Source organism: Echinops telfairi, unplaced genomic scaffold (genome assembly GCF_000313985.2).
Source record: "Echinops telfairi isolate 266 unplaced genomic scaffold, ASM31398v2 ScPeMD7_18;HRSCAF=68, whole genome shotgun sequence".
Classification (NCBI taxonomy): Eukaryota; Metazoa; Chordata; class Mammalia; order Afrosoricida; family Tenrecidae; genus Echinops; species Echinops telfairi.
In genome coordinates this window covers 98,117,293-98,130,371 of record NW_022103915.1, presented here as the reverse complement: position 1 = coordinate 98,130,371, position 13,079 = coordinate 98,117,293, and the positions used below count along the sequence as shown (strand labels likewise).

The 13,079-nt window shown below is 46.4% G+C and overlaps 1 protein-coding gene across 6 annotated transcripts in view; it reads left to right on the top strand.

The window, feature by feature from the left end:
• The first annotated feature begins 695 nt into the window (after nt 1-695).
• The window catches only part of PPP1R14D (protein phosphatase 1 regulatory inhibitor subunit 14D), a 30,465-nt gene continuing 18,081 nt past the window's right edge, over nt 696-13,079 (top strand). The window contains exons 1-3 of one of the 6 annotated variants that reach the window (XM_045287702.1): nt 696-803; nt 7,597-7,650; nt 10,293-10,409. The gene's annotated coding sequence lies outside the window, so the exon portion shown is untranslated. The other 5 variants (XM_045287700.1, XM_045287701.1, XM_045287699.1 and 2 more) reach the window with 5 other exon arrangements.

The window sequence follows — 13,079 nt, the reverse complement described above, 5'->3', positions numbered from 1 at the left end:
GTCCCCGGCCTCGGGCGCCAGTGGAGGCGTTTGGGGAAGAAGAAGTAAAGGAAAGCCAGATGCAAATACCTTCACCGCCCTCGGGGGAGCCGTTTCCATTTCTCCCCGGGTGGAGAACTTTTGATTACAGGGATCCGGGAAGCCTGGATCGGGAAACCCTTCTCTGTGCCACGGGGAGAACCAGGCATTTTCCTGGAGCCAGACTCACCTGCGTGATCCTCGGCGGCTCCCTGTGGTTTGAGGTCCTTCCTCATCTTATATTAAAGTTGATCTTCCCGTCTCTTGAAGCAGAATAAACCTCTTAAGCTGTGCTTTGGGCTACCTCTCCCTTCCTTGGGCATCCAAGTTCCATCTCCTGGCCTGATCAAAAGCCAACTACTTTTTGTTTTACTCTAGTGAACTTGCCATTTTCACCCACTTTAGTGTTTCGGAGCTTAAAAGTTTAGGAGTCCAGGTGATGTAATGCGTATGGCAGGCATTAGGCCATTAACCACAAAGTCAGCAGCTTACCGGCCAGCTGTTCTGTGGGAGAAAGATGTGGCTTTTGGTACCGATCAAGGTTTACAGCCTACCAAACCCAAAGGGGACGATTCTGCCCTGTGCTATAGGATGGCTGGGAGGCCAGGGTGTGAGACAAGCATAAAGTTCTAATTCATCGCGTCAATACTCTTCACAGAATCCATCTTGGATCCCTGGGAGCCCAGCTCACAGCCCTTCCGGAGTGAAGAAATCCTCTTCAAAGGTCATTCTCCTGAGGGCAATTTCACACTTTTGATAAAGAAGAAATTCCACATCTTTTCAAGGTGACTTTCACTTCCTCCACCGAATGGGACCAGTTTTTCCCATTTCTATCTAGTGCAGCCTTTGGGCCACCTGTAGCCGACCCTTTGAAACATTTCCTCGATAAACAAATTGCATGACAGCCCACCACCACCTGCCCACGTTGTAGGTGTTGAGAGTTGGGATCTGAAGTCTGTTTTCCCTTCTCTGGATTTTTTGGACTTTTCCAGACCTCCTAGAACAATGGTGGACGTAAGACAAGGATTGTTTGTGCTGGGAATAGAGCGCATGACTGTGCAGTAACCAGGAGAAAGGGGTTGTGTGGTGGTTCCCACAACTATTACTAATAGCTTCAACATACAAGGATCCCAACATAGGACCATAGTAACCTGTAGGCATTTTGTTTGTACATGGGTCACCCGATTTCACAGACCTGCATCGACTGAACACTGACTGTGCCCAGAGCCTTGTTGCCCACTCACTACCCTCTTTGGTACCCAAGAAGGAGTACCAGTTGTATCCCTATTTTACAGGTGAGAAACCAGGCTCAGACAGGTGAACTCACTTGTTGGGTCATGTGGGAGCTAGGTGGCAGAACAGGGATCGGAGCCCAAGCAGGCCAGTTTCATTGACTTGGTGTTAAACAACTTGGCAGTCTGAGTTTATCTAATGATTCTACCCTCACCTCAGATTCAACTTGCTTAGAACAAAAAACCCCTCCTTCCTCCCCTTTCTTTTCTTTTTAAACCTTTTGTTTGAATTAGGTGAAGATTTTTCAAGCAGATCATAATTTTACAAGAAACGTTTCCTGCACATTTGGATTCAGCTCACCCGCTGCAATCCTCTCAGGGTAGCTTCTCCTGCTTATCCCCCGTCCTTCTGTGCCTCCTGTTCCTAGTCTTCCTTCTCGCCCAGCCCTCTGGACTTTGTACTTGAGTCAATGGTGCCCTTTTGATCTTAAGTGGCTTCTTATTCTGACCTGGAGGTGAGTTCAATTCCAGGCGGAAAGGGCAAGGGCCAGAGTCTTGAGGGTTTCTACCAGCTTCCAGCCAACCCGTCAGCCTGGTTTCTTCTGTGATCTTGAATTCTATTCCACACATTTCTATCACCCTAACCAGGACCTTTAATCATTTTCAGAGCAGTTGGTGGTGGCAGCCAAGCACCGTCTAGTTCTTCTGGTCTCAAGGTTGTAGAGTCTGATGTTTGTGTGGACCATGAGTCCATTGGACTCATCGAAAAACGCATTTTCGATGGTGCCCGGCTCTCAAAGAATATAGCATCTGGGGTCTTAAAGTGGCCATCCAGCTGAGGAGCAACAAAGCCCACATCACAAGGAAGAGACTAGCCAGTCAGGGTGCAGGATAGCACTAATGAAACATACAACTTTCTTCTAGGTTTTTTATGCGTCCTGCCCCCCATATCATGACCCCAATTCTACCTTACAAATCTGGCTAGACTAGAGCATGTACACTGGTACGGACAAGAGCTGGAAACACAAGGAATCCAGGACAGATAAACCCCTCAGGACCAATTATGAGAGTAGCGATACCAAGAGGGGAAGGGGAAGGTGAGGGGAGATAGGGGGAACTGATCACAAGGATCTACATGTAATCCCCTCCCAGGGGGAACAGCCACAGAAAAGTGGGTGAAGGGAGACATCTGTCAGTGTATGAAAACAATAATAATTTATAGATTATAAGGGTTCATGAGGGAGGGAGGGAAAAATAGTGAGGAGCTGATACCAAGAGCTCAGGTAGAAAGAAAATGTTTTGAAAATGATGATTGGAGCAAATGTAAAAATGTGCTTGACAATGTATATGTGTATAGATTGTGATAAGAGCTGTATGAGCCCCCAGTAAAATGATTTAAAAATAAATAAGAATGTCTAGTGAGGGTGTCATCCAGGGAGAGGCAATCTTCAAACTGAAATCTGAAGGATGGGTAGGAACTAATTAGGCAACAAGGTGAGCGAGAATGGGCCTGACCGACAGGACAGCAGAAGCAGAGGTCTGTGGACTGGAACGAGTGAGGAGGGAGAGTACACTGAGCGGTGCAGCGGCAGAGGAGAAATCTCACTGGCAACCATACAGGGCTCGATGAGCTTGCTGAGTTTTGTCTCCATCCTAGGGGTACTGGGCAGTCACTGATGAGCCGTAAGCAGTGATGGATGGGCAGATAGACATGTTCAGATTTCAGTTTCCAAAAGAGCGCCCTAACTTGTATATGGAGAGGGGATCAGAGGGCCTTAGAGGGTTCAAGGAATAGCTAGGAGATCACTGAGGTAGCGCTTGATTGGGGAAGGAGTTCTGCTGATGGTGAGACGTGGACAGCCCGAGAGCTACTGGGGGGATCATATTGAACAGGCTTTGGTGATAGATTGGAGAGACACAGGATGCTAACAACAGGGACATAGACAGAGTCCCTTCTGAGCCTGATTGCTCCTCTGTAAACTGAGCCTTGGTCCCATCCTACCTGAACATCCATTTACCTTCTTCTGATGAGCCTGACTGATATCCCACAGGCCTTTGTGTGTAACCATTCATCACTAAGTTTGCTCAAGATAAAGGAGCCCAGGACCCAAGATAAGGTGGGAGGCAAAAGCCACCTGGACCGGGGATTAGTGGACTATTACTTAAAACAAAAAGTTATTCTGCAAATGTATTTGTATTACCCTCTGCTTCTGCCGGCATGTAACAACCCACCACCACCCCCTCCAGCCAAGAACCACCACCACAAAAAAGCCTCACTGCTAGCAGGTCATTCCATCATCGAAACCGGATAGGACGAGGGAGAACTACCCCTGTGAGTTTCCTCGACTGTGACTCTCCACAGGAGTAGAAAGCCTGTCTTTTCTCCCGCAGAGCAGCTGGCGGTTTCGAATGGTTAACCTTGCAGATAGTGGTCGAATGAATGCTTACCCAGGGCTGAAATACAACACTGGGTTCCTGACAGGGAACAAACCACCTCAAAATTCAGAGGCTTAGCATAAAAACAGCCATTTATCAGGCAGGGTGTGGCAAGAAGAGCTAGTCCCTGTGGCGGCAAGTCCCCTGATATAACATCGAGAGATGTGTTTCCCAGCTCCTGAGCTAACAAGCCTCTCTCTCCCTTCAGACTCTCATCCTCCAAGGTCCTGCTCTCTGCAGGGGGCTTGTTTTTCTTTGAGGATTTAAAACAAAACAGCACACACACAAAAACAACCCACTGCCTCTGGTCCAGGAGTCTGGCAAACCTTTGAAACAGAAGAGCCAGTCCTGCCCCTCACAACAATTTTAAAATGATTCAAGAGCCATAACTATATGTTTACCAACAAAGAAGTCACCGGGATCTGAATAATATCCTTTAAAATTTTTCATTTGACTCCAGAGCTGCAGGTATGTACCGAAAGAGCTACATATGGTGTAAGATATGACAAAATAATAACAGTTTATAAATTATCATGGGTTCATGAGGGAGGGGGGAAGAGGGAGGGAGGGCTCAAGCAGAAAGCAAATGTTTTGAGAACGATGATGGCAACAAATGTACAAATGTGCTTGACACAACGGATGGATGTATGGATTATGATAAGACTTGTAGGAGCCCCCAATAAAATGATTAAGTAAAAAAAAAAAAGCTACGTATAGCTGAGAGCCGTAGCTTGCCGACCCTGCTCTAGTGGATTCCGATTCCCAACGACCCTATAGGGAGAGCAGTGTTAGAATTGACCCTGAGGTGGGACTCCGTAGACCTTAGGCCGGTGGATACGAACTGCTGACTTTGGGGTTAGCAGCCCTCTTCTTTTTTTTTTTTAACATTTTATTAGGGGCTCATACAACTGTTATCGTAATCCATACGCACATCAATTGTGTAAAGCGCATCTGTACATCATTCTCAAAACATTTTCTCTCCACTTAAACCCCCGACATTAGGTCCTCATTTTTCCCCTCCCTCCCCGCTCCCCCCTCCCTCATGAGCCCTTGATAGTTTATAAATGGGTATTTTGTCATATCTTGCCCTGTCCGACGTCTCCCTTCACTCACTTTTCGGTTGTCTGTCCCCCAGGGAGGAGGTCACATATAGTTCCTTGTAACTGGTTCCCTCTTTCTTACCCACTCTGCCTCTACCCTCCCTGTTTCTCCACTCACACCACTGGTCCTGTAGGGCTCATCCGCCCTAGATTCCCTGCATTTTCAGTTCCTATCTGTACCAGTGAGTAGCCCTCTTCTTAACTCATTACATTTCCAGGCTCGCTTCCTGTGGGGTAGTCAAAGGCATTTATATGGCCACTGGCTCCTAGAGGGGAAAACGAACACAGAACCTGCTTAACTTCTGAAGGCCTTGGTTGGAAACTCAAACGGTGCCGTCTTTGCTATAGCCTATTGGTGAAAGCAAGGTGCAGATTCAGACAGGCGGAAGTGGACTCTGCTTCTTGGTGGGAGTTGCGACATGCCTGTCCTGGAAAGGGCAGGACTGCTGTTGGATCACCTTTGTAGACAAGCCACCCCACCATCATCAGACCATTAGCCAAGACTAGTCATTCACTGTTCCTTTCCCAGTAGCGGTGTGAAGGACTAAATACTGCCACCAAACGCTCCAGGCCAAAGAACCATGGCCAGTACTGGTGACACAGCAGGTAGGAGTGACATCTGTGGGCAGAAGCCAGGCCACCCCCTTCCCAAGCGCACAGAGCTGAGCGGAGCCAGGGCTTAGCCCGGCGCAGGCAGACTGCAGTTCCAGGGGCATATTCGGCTCTTTCAGTCCTGCATGTGGCTCTGGAATAAAATGGAAACGTTTTAGAGGGTATTATTCGAATAATGGTGATTTCATTTGTTTGTAAAGAGGTATTTACGGCCCTCGAATAATTTTTACACTGTTGGGAGGGGTCGGATTGGCTCTTTTGTCTCAAAAGTTTGCTGAGCCCCAGTCTAGCACCTTCAGGTGGTGGTGCTTCTAGCGGCAAGCTAGCATTAGGAAGTGAGCTCCTTGGCACTGCCTGGCAGGAAGGCAGCGTAGAAGAGGGAAAGGGCGCAGGAAAGACAATCCGGAGACCGGAGGGCTGGAGCGGGCTCTGCCACATTCTAGCTCAGGGTCTCTGGGCAAATCAAGGTACCTCTCTAGGCGTCAGTTCCCTGGATGTAGGTGAGAGCTTTCATTAAGGCTCCTACAGCTCTGATACGCTCCGCCTCTCCACAAACCCAGCTTCGTGAAGCCTTTCCGGAACAGCTAGCTTTGTGCACCCTGAAGATGGGATCCTGGGGTCCCTGAGGTCGGAACAGAGGACAGATGAAGAAACCGTTTGGCAGAAAAACCACGTGGCAGTGTGCAGGATGGCCTGAAGACCATCGAAAGTTGTCCCATAGCCCAGGACCCGCGCAACTGTGGGCATGGACAAGATGAGCTGCCCGTTACCAAGTAGGAGCAGCAAGACTCAGGACCTGGTTACCTAGACGCTTCTCAGGAGAGGCTGGGAGAAAGCAGGGGACACAGATCGAGCCCCTGTGACTGGGACAGTAGGGCTAGGAGGAAAGGTGGAGAGGAGAATGATTTGGGGCGCGATGTTGTCGTCATGATTTCCTCCCTATATCGAAGCATTCTGTGCTCAGAAATGGGAACTTGGAAACTATATTAAAAAGTAGAGAGAAGCAGATCTAATCGAACGATAAAATGATCGTTCAGGTATCATCACTGTCTAAGTTTTCTAGCGCTGGAATCATGGAATACCACAAGTGGGTGGCATTAAAGAACAGAAATGTATTTTCTCACCTTTCTGAAGGCTGCGTCCAAATCAGGGTTGGGCTCCGTCACTCCCATGAGCCTCTGTCTTTGTTCCTGGCTTCCACCAGGGATCCTTGGCATTCCTTTGAGCTCCTTGGAACCCTTCTTCCCCGGTATGTGTCTCTGTGTTCGTATTACTCAGACGCGGCTGGGTTTAGGATCCACCCTATGATAGAATCTCATTATGATAACAAAGGAAAAACCCTCTTTCCAAACACATCCGTGGGCACGGGATTAGGATTTCAACACGTTTGTTGTTGTCGTTGTCTTGCGGGCAGGGACGAAACTCAACCCCTAACAACCACTTTGAATACAGATGGACTGTCCTACAGTTTTACCCCCTCATACATAGGTTTCCTTTCTATAAGTAAGAATCTGGGTAAGGTAGTCGGGAACATGTGGTGGTTGATATCAACGTGGGATAAGATCCTGGCTCACTCCTGTTCATTTAGGTCACGTTTATTGGCACTCATGTCAAATGTCTTACTTGTATCAACTCACTAATTCTCCTGACAGTCCTGTGAAGTCCCATTTCATATAAAAGATGATTGAGGCACAGACCGGTTCAATAACTTACCTAAAGTCACATAACTTACCTAAAGTCACAGAAATAGTAAGTGGCAAAGGAAAAACTTGAACGCAGGAATCTGATGCTGAAGTCCACACGCACACCCACTGTAGAGCCGTTTTCCACTCCTCACTACAGGACCTGCTTGAGCTCCCCCCTCTGCAGGGTGGGAGCAATTTTGAGTCATCAGGAGCATTAGCAGTCACATGTTAAAATACTACCTGGCACTCAGGTATCTCAACAACAAATGGAGCCGGTTTACTATTTGAAAATGAGTTTTTCTTTAAGTCATTTTATTGGGGGCTCATACAGCTCTTATCACAATACAGCCATCCATGCATTGTGTCGAGCACATTTGTATATTTGTTGCCATCATCATTCTCAAGACATTTGCTTTCTGCTTGAGCCCTTGGTATCAGCTCCTCATTTTTTCCCTCCCTTCCCCACCCTCCCTCCCTCACAAACCTTTGATAATTTATTATTTTTTTTTCCAGAACTCAGTGAGGTTTAATAGGGGCGGGCCGTCCGGAGGAAGACTTTTGGTGCAGGTACAGTAAAAATGAGGGAGGGATTTTTATAATTTTTTTCATGTCCTACACTGACCGATGTCTCCCTTCATCCACTTTTCTGTTGTCTGTCCCCCTGGGAGGGGGTTAAATGTGAATCATTGTGATTTGTTCCCCCTTTCTACCCCCACCTTCTCCTTCCCCTCCTGGTATCTCTACTGTCATTATTGGTCCTGAGGGGTTTATCTGTCCTGGATTCCCAATTGCTTACAGATGGGCTTTGGGTCTCCACTCCACACTCCCCCTTATTCACATTGATATGATTTTTTGTTCTGGGTCTTTGATGCCTGATACCTGATCCCATCGACATATCATGATCACACACACGATGCAGGTTGGCGAGGTGGTTGGCAGTGGCCCCTATTATTTTGGACTAGTTCTGACAGCTGGGAGCTCATGCTTGGCCAATAAGAAGCTTGGCCGATGTGCTTCTTCCATGTGGACTTTGTTGCTTCTCAGCTAGATGGCCGCTTGTTTATCTTAAAGCTGCTAAGACATCAGATGCTGTCTTTTTTGATAGCTGGGCACCATCATCTTCCTTCACCACATTTGCTTATGTACCCATTTTGTCTTCAGTGATCTTGTCAGGAAGCTAAGCATCACAGAATGCCAGGTTATTAGAACAAAGTTTTCTTGCATTGAGGGAGTACTTGTTTAGAAGCCCAATGTCTATCTGATACCTTAATACTTAACATATAAATATCTGGACATAGATTTATTTCCCTATCATAATATATAAACATATTTACAAGACTATATTTAGACCTCTATAAATGCCCATTGGCCTCCTAATTCTTTCCTCTATTTCCTTTTACTTTCCTCTTGTCCCACTATCACGTTCGGCCTTCATTTGGGTTTCAGTAATTCTTCTCCATTACATTGCCCTTGACCAAGCCCCACCAGGCCTCCTATACCCTCGCCATCAATTTTAGATCACTTGTTGTTCCTTTGTCCCTGGGTTTGTTAATACCCACTTCCTTTTCCCCACCTCCTCTTCTCCCTTGTCCCCTCACCCCCAACCTTGGGTCCCATTGTTTTCTCTAGATTTTTTGTCCCGCCTATCTTATCTAGATAGACATGCAGAGACAATAATAAGCACAAAAATAAGAAAGAGCAAAACTAAACAACAACCAAAAAACCCAACAACACAAAAAAGAAAAGCCTATAAATAGTTCCGTGTCTGTTTGTTGACATTTAGGAATGTTTTCCAGTCCAGTCTGATGGGGTGCCATGCCCCAGCCCCGAAGTCTATTTTTGGAATTCCCCAGGGACTTCATTGCTTTGCTCCCCTTGCTGCTCTGGTGCACGCTCTTAGCATTTTGCCCCGTTGTGGCCTCACTACACATTCTTATAGCACCTTCTACCATTCTGTTTATCATTACATTCAGTTGTAGTTTTCCATTTATTTATTTTATTGATCAGTGCATTTATATATGATTATTATTTTAAATTCATTGACATTTTCATACTAGACTGTAAATTCCAGAAGGGAAAAGATTGGCAATTGAGTTTATGCATGTAGTACTGGAAGAATTCATACAATCTTTGTTAAATGATAAACGTTAATGAATGAACAAAATCTCGTGATTCCTTCAATCCAGTTCCTTTCCAAATTTTTGGAAATATGAGAAACAAGAGGGAGAGAATGATCATAATAATGACTGCCGGTCACAGAGTGTCAAAGGAATAACTGTGTCTACAAGCTATGATTTAGAGACCTCAGAACCCATACTCATCTCCACTTTCTTCTGGACTTCTGGCATTTTCCAAAGAGAAATGAAAGGGAATCAGTGCAGAGAAAGCCCAAGGACAGCCTCGCCAGAAGGCTAAGGAGAATGGGAAGGTCCAGGTTGGGAAGAGTGTAGTGGGGCAGGGGTGGGTGGGTGGAGAGGGGGTGGGAATGGATGTCTGCTGAGAAAGACTCTGTTTTGGACATCGTGTTGAATGTTTATATAAATCCCTCGCTTAGCCCTTTTAACAATCCCATTTTGCAGGTAAGAAAAATTCAAAGAGAAGGTGAAACTGCAAAAATAAAGGAGCAGCAAAGCTAAGTTTAGAGTCAAACCTGGCAGCTGTCTTCCAAAACCTGAACTTCCCAATCTACGGTCTTGGCTTCCAGCCCTCAAACACCTTTCCCACCTTCCATTCCATCATGAGAGGCTTTGCCCTGACCTTTTCCAGAAGCGCTCTTTTAGAACCAACACATGATGGTTGAAGTTGGTAACAATGGAAACAAATATTTAGTGTCATAAAGACAACCCCGCAAGACCCAGAAGGAAGCATATTCAAAACAACTGGCCTGTGGGATGAGTGCATCCGACTGTCCATGGCTCTGTCTCTTGCTACAACAGCGTTTGAACAGAGTAGACCCAAGGACTCCTCACCTCTGACCTCTGCCCACTGCCCACTGCCCACTCTCTCCTCTGGGACCATTTTCTCTGTCTTCTCGTTTCTGGGATCAGTCAACACAGTTCAGCTTAATATATATATTGCAGTTAGCTTCTTATTGGCCAAGCATGAGCTCCCAGCTGTCAGAACTCTTCCAAAATAATAGGGGCCATTGCCAACCTCCTCGCCAACCTGCATTGTAGGCCTTTCTCTGAGCTTCTGTGTTGGCTTTGAAGATGGGGGCTACGTTCACGAGTTGGTGAAAGAGAAGCTCCAGGGACTCAGCATCTCTTGAAAGTGCAGAAACAGTGCGATGCCCTACCCTCTTCCAGGATGAGCAGAAGCCATCGAAGGTGAGTGGAGCGGGGACGCTGCATGCAGGGAAGTCCCCATGGCCCAGGAAAAGGACTTGAACCCAGCCCTTCTGATAAATATGCCAGGGCCTTACCTACACAGACCTTCACCTCTGTGACAATCTGAAGAGCCATGTCCTAGATGAGAAGTTGACAGTTGCCCCGCCTGACCAATCTCTTCTCTGGCTCACCGGTCCCAAACTAAGCATCTCTTAGCAAAGGCCATCCTTAAACACCAGTTGGAGCCTCCAGGGCTTAACTGGCCTTTGAGGGGCCCCTTTAACTTCTGATATCTGGGTTCTGCCTGATTCTCTCCCTCACCAAGAGCAGATTTTTAACCACCCTGGAGCCCTCTCTGAAGCCATGGGCCAAGTGGAAATACTAAAGCTTCTTTTAATTTTTTTTAAAAAGGACTTTTTTTTTTCAGTCAAAAAAGGACATATTTTTTACAGAAAAATAAAACCTGGCATGTGGGAAGGGGATATGGGAGTTAATGTAAGTTAATTATTTCTCATGCTTCATGAAGAATAGATCATCGATAGTCTCTAACACAGCAACAAATGCAGGACATTATTACATAAAGGGAAAATGATGATCACAAGAACATGCAAACCAGAACGGGGTGAGGGTGGGGGTAGGGTGAGGGAAGGGGTGGTGGTTGCCTCTGGGGATGAGCTGGTGAGAGGAGAGAAACTTTCATTTTTTTTATCTGTTTGGCCTTTGAACAGTTCCCCCCACCCCCTAAAACTAGTGTTCTTTTGTTCTGTAACTTTTAAAAAAACTTTTTATTGTGATTTAGGTGAACGTTACCCAGTAATTTGGTTTTCCATTCAATAATTCATACACACTTGGTTTTCCAACACTGCTTGCAACCCCCACAAATGTCAAGGTGCTCTTCCCCTACCCCCCTGTGCCTCCCACTTCCTCTGGCCTTCTTTCTCCATCCTTCCTGCCCCCTGAGCGTCCTCCCTGGGTCCATTCTGCCCGCTGGCTCTTGTCACGCATTGGTCTCAGGAGTGGGGGCTGCCTGGTGCCTTCACTCTAGAGGCCTGTCAGGTGGCATCACATGGGTGCATCAGCTCTAGGTCTGAAGGGTGTCTAAGAGACATCATCTCATGGGTCCCACCAGTCTTTTTCAGACCAAAGCCTGAGCTTTTTGGGGATTTTTAGTTTGGTTCCACAATCCGCCCCTCCCACCCCACCCCCCATGTTAGTCTGGGTTGACTAGAGAAATAAATTCATAGGCACTCGTGTGTAAGAGAGAACTTTCTGTCAAAGAGTAATTGTACGTTAAGAAAACATCCCAGCCCAGTCCAGTTCAAGTCCATCAGTGTGATACTAGCCCACATGTCCGATACCAGTCTGTAAATTCCTCTTCAGACTCACGCAACACATGCAATGTTGCCGAATGCAGGAAGATCACAGGCCAGTTGGGTGGAAAGTCTTATGGGTCCAGTGGCGGTGGAAGCATCTGAACACTGGAGCATTGGCGTGGGTCTCCATGTGGCTCCTCCAGCTCCAGGGCTCTGGCTACATAGTTCCATGTGGCTTGTCAGCAGGACAACTAAAGCAGAGTGTGTGTCCCGCCTCCAGGGAGGAAAACAGGAGTTCCCAGAATCCTCAGGAGAAGACCATGCCCACACACACACCCCATTGGCTATGACCTTATTGATAGGCTAGACTCCACCCCTATAACCTAGATAACAAGTTGACATGAAATTATATAACTACCCCCCCCCCACACACACACACATTTTATTTGGGAGACCCTTTTGTGATCTTTTTCGGAGTGGTTAGAAGTGGCGGCCAGGTACCATCTAGTTCTTCACTCTCCAGGTCATGGAGCCTGGGAATCATCCGATCCGATCCATTAGTTCTTTGTACTAATTGTTTCCTTGTGTCTTTGATTGTCTTCCTGCTTCTTTCCTCTGGAGAAGGAGATACCAGTAGTTGTATCTTAGAGTTCTGAACTTCAACAAACAAACAAACATGTTTAAAAAAAGACTAACTGATGTGGGGGTGGGAGGTGATATCAAGGAGTTCAAGAAGGAAGAAAATGTTTAGAAACTGATTTTGGTAGCAATTGTACAATACTGCTTGGTGTGATTGAACTATGGGATGGTATGATGTCTGGATCAACTCCTAATAAAATGGTTTGGGGGGAAAAAAAAGAAAGAAAGAAAAGATTTTCAGATAAAACCCTCCCAGCTGGGTAGCTATAAATACAGTTTTCCACTTCCTATCCTCAATTTACTTATCCTTTAGGGTGTGAATAAAATAATAATATCCCCCCCAAAATAAATAAAAGGGACTAAATGAGTAAACAAAAATACCCTTCTTGGGGTCTTAAAGGCTTGAAGGTAAACAAGCGGCCATCTAGCTGAGAAGTAACAACGCCCACATGATAGAAGCACACCAGCCTGTATGATCATGAGGTGTCGATGGGATCAGGTATCAGGCATCAAAGACCCAAAACAAAAAAATCAGACCAATGTGAATGAGGGGGGGCGTGGAGTAGAGACCCAAAGCCGATCTGTAGACAATTGGACATCTCCTTACTGAAGGATCACAAGGAAGAGACGATCCAGTCAGGTTGCAGTATAGCACCGATAAAACATACAACTTTCCTCTGGTTCTTTTATGTCTCCCCTACCACTATCATGACCCCAA